The sequence below is a fragment of the Belonocnema kinseyi genome, chromosome 3 (assembly GCF_010883055.1).
Source record: "Belonocnema kinseyi isolate 2016_QV_RU_SX_M_011 chromosome 3, B_treatae_v1, whole genome shotgun sequence".
NCBI classification, from domain to species: domain Eukaryota; kingdom Metazoa; phylum Arthropoda; class Insecta; order Hymenoptera; family Cynipidae; genus Belonocnema; species Belonocnema kinseyi.
In genome coordinates this window covers 32,590,603-32,594,858 of record NC_046659.1, presented here as the reverse complement: position 1 = coordinate 32,594,858, position 4,256 = coordinate 32,590,603, and positions in this window count along the sequence as shown.

Below are 4,256 nucleotides of genomic sequence, written 5' to 3'. Positions count from 1 at the left end.
ATACAGCTATTAGTACTGAAACTCCTATTATAGAAATAACGGGGAAGTGATCGCTATCGTTCCAAACCCCCCAAGAGGAGAGTGTTAGTGGAGGTAGGCTACGGATAGAGGTCATCTGCGAGAAAGTGATCCCTTTTCGAAGGGCGATAGCCAGCCCACCACGACTATTACTGAGTCTATCTGCCCTGATAATGTTAAAGTCTTCAATTTAAAAATTTCGTTTGGAAGTAGACTTTAAAAATGTTTCTGAAAGAAGGATAATATCAAACTCGTCCCTAATGCTTGAACAGTCCCCCTGTTTATTCAGGGCGCCCCCACAATTCCGCGGGGCGACTCTTAAATTACTGGGTTGAGCCATTGTGGTAAAAAGAATTTGGTAGGTTCGTCACACTGCGTATTAATGTATTTCGACTATTTTGCCCCTCTTCTGAATCAAGAGACCCCGAGGATAAGATCCCGAGTAGGTTTATCAGGGAAGATTGGATCATGCTAACAGTTGGACAGTTGAGGAAGTTCAAAAGGGCAGAATCGGAAGAAAAAGGGGCGAACGGCGGGTTGAGAAGGGAGGAAGAGGAAGTGTCCTTAAAGGGGTTAAGGGCACAACCGTTATGCAAGAGGCTTTCTGATCGTCCGTTGTTATGAAGGTGGGCAAAATATGGACCGGCTGAAAGTCCCTTATACAAGAAAGGTTGGAAGCTGACCTTCGAGGAAGCTGTAGTCCTGGGATTGGATGCCGAATGCCTTCCTGGAGTTTGAGATTAGGATTTTGGAAGGTGAGTCGAAGCTTTTGCTGTTGACTTGGTGTATGATTGCTTGGAATACTGAGGGCTAGAAATGTTGAATTTGGGTGCCAGAGCATCATTCAGCTCGAGAAACGTAAAAAAATTCCATGATTGGGAGAAGTTAGAGAATGAGGGTGGAGCAGAAGTCGCGTAATCGGCACCCTTCCCTGATTTTAGAATAGCTTTAGCCTCCTTGAAAGTCATCTTATACTTCGTAGCAATAATACGAAGCTCGCTTTGGTAAATGAATTCCGGACAACCTTTGAAAGCTGGCATGTGATCGCCCTTGCAGTTCACGCATTTAGGCTTGCCTGTCTCGTTAGGAAAAACGAAGGCAATTGAGACACATTCTTGGTTGAGGGATGTAGGCGTCAACCTGGACAGAGGCCAAAAAGACAGATACTTTTTCTGGAAGACATGTTCCTTTAAAAGTGATGAGGACAGTCTTTGGGGATTCAAGTTTAGTTTCCTGGGTTTCGGGGTCTTTCATTTACTGTTTAGACAAATGGCGTCCAGAACCGTGATTCTATTCCTGAGTGGACCTAAAACCTGAAGATTCTGAACAATCTCTTACCTAGAAATCTCATGGGATACGCCGCGAATAACAACCTTGCAACTTACAAAATTGGCTGGAATATGGGTTTTTAAGCCGTTGATTTTTTTTGGGGATTTCTTCAAGCAGCATATTAGCTGACTTGGCGGACTTAGCCATGACTTTGAGTTTCCCGAAACCACTGCCACGAACGTCGCTAATATGGCCAAGAAAGTATTTTTGTAAAAGACGGCCGGTCGTATCGGCAGCAAGATCTTTTTTCATGTTTTCCGAATTAATTTTACGTTGTATTATGACTGGGCACTCGCCTGATTTGAATTCGCTGTAGCGAAGCTGGGCGTGAACTTTAGGTAGCGAGTTAGTGAATCTTTCGGCACCGAGGTTGGAATTGGCAGTGGTTGAAGGAATCGAGTTGTTTTTAGAGCGTCTAGGATCAGGAGTGGAATTAGTACGGGGTTTGCCATCGTCAGATGTCTCTGTCGTGTCTAGTTTGTCACAGTCAGCTGTCTCTGTCGTGTCCAGTTGGTAATTTTCACTTATCTCTGTCGTGTCCATTAGAGAATTATAAAATTCATCATCTGAGGGGAGAGTAGTTTCCGTTTCACCCTTTACCCGTTTCTGAGCGCATTTTGGCTCGTTTTTGGTTCGGTTTGAGATTACTCATTCTTTCGAGACTCCTTCCTCTGATTTTGGAAGCGCTATCCGTCATGAGCAGCAGAGCTCTCTCGTCAGATTTAAAATCCTGATAAAGAGCTGGGAAAGGGGGCTCCTTCGTGGGATTGCCCTCTCTACCCGACTAGGATACAGTTAAGGAGGCCGTGCTTCCGAAAAATAGGTAGAAATCAGAACCTAAGGAGATACGTAAAAATAGCCAGAAGAAAACTGAGCAAGAGGCTCTTTAAAAATGGCCGGCACCGGCCGGCAAAAATTGTAAGTTATTCACTGCGCCCCAGGCCTGTCTGCCGCTGCAGTTACACCTGTGGAGAAAGCGAAATAGCCTCGAGCACTGAAGGGAAGGTTAGAGCCGAATCTTGGAGTCTTCATGATCGAAAACGTCGAAAACACAAGTCACTTGCACCAACTAAGTCTCCTTTTCCTGCACATTTATTGTCAGACTTCTCACTTTTTCACATGTGAAATAACGATAAATATTTATATCAAGCAGGGTATTTTCTTTGTATGCGCAACTCTTTAAGGTAAGTACTACCTCAGTTAATATAAACGACGCGGTGACGCGCTTCTTATTCTAAGCTCAAAAAATGGTTTCGTACTTTTACCCACTGGCGTCCACACGATTTGAGGTACCAAAATTTAAAACTTTGGGTGCTTAAATAGGACGCAGTAAAGAACGTTTTTATATACTTGATTGTTCATAATTAGAAAACAAAACATATAAGCATTTAGCAATATACAAGCAGCAACTGCATTTCCGCTTCGCATATTCTACTAAACGCGTATCGTTCATGCGACCGCTTGTGCAGTAGAAAACTACACTCCCACTTCGTATATTCTACCACACGAGAATCGTCCATTCGACCGCATCCGTAGTAGACACTACGTTACTGCAAGTAGTAATACGGACTAGGCAAGCGTTTAGTAAATCCAACTGCTATTTTAGCCTGTCCATTATATACTACTTCGTTTGGTAAATCTCACCCTTCCTAGGGTAAGAGCTACCATATATTTTTATCCACCCGCCAGAGGGCGAATCCGTCCATCTACACTGAGTTTTTTTGAATCTCAGTGATTTTCGTAGTTATCAACGTTCTGGGAATGTACTTCTCAGGTTTCAGGCTTACCTATCACACAGTAAATAACATCCTACTTTGTAACTGGCAAAGTGATTGTCACCCACTCTGACATTCAGCAGCTTCACTAGCACACCGCAGAAAGACATTAAGACCAGACTAGGGTGGACGGAGCGAACCCTCTGAGGTCATCAGTTCAAAGCACATATGCAAAGCACTGTCCTGCTATGTTATTTAATTAGCAGAGGATTCTCAAAGAATGTGGTGAACAGTAATCACTGTTTGACAAGAATGATAGAGATTTGCTGCGCTGGTTTGGGCATTTTGAGAGAATGCACGGAGAGAAATCTAGTTTGAAAACCTGGAGATCATTGTTAGAAATTGGTGACTCAGTCTAATAAAAGTATTGCAGCTTATTTTAACGTTGGGCCATCTCAGAAAGGTTAATATACAAATATTAAGAATAGGAATTAAATGGTTCAGACTGAACGCTTGTCGCTAGAGTAACGAAAGGTTTGACCGTTGGGGACTGAGTGTAAGAACGCGTGTAGAATCGGAGGTAGATTACAGGAACGAAAGGAAGATCAAGTTTTAAGGAAAGTAAAAAAAAAATAAACAGAGATTCGGATATACGTTTCAAAATGTAAGGCAGGCGTTGTAGAATCGTCGGTAGACATTCCATTAATGCACCTCGAAATAGGTGATGTAATATAATTATAAGGTAGCAACAACAAAAATCTTTTACGTATAATAGTTGTACTCAATTTATTTGATAATTTACGCAATTGCACGTACGGTCGATTATAAACATAATCGAATGCTCAAACGCTATGAAAAATCGCACCCGCTAGGGATTCGAACCCTACATAAACAGCCTAAACCCTAAGCCTACACCGGATGCTCTAGCTAATTGCGCTAATGTATCGCTTGAATTCTGCTGACAAAATCTCAGCTAGAATGTTCGCTGATAAGCCCGGGTTAACAGAGGAATGTATATATTTTTGTTTTTTTTTTACTCATTTTATATGAATAGGTGGATTTAAAAATGTTCCATCCAAATATTTTAATTTAAGTGAATTTTTAATTTAAATATTCATTTAACTTGTGATTTCTGTTCGAATTGTGAAGCTCAAAAAATTTAAGGGATTTATTACTTTTAGTTGTATTATAAGT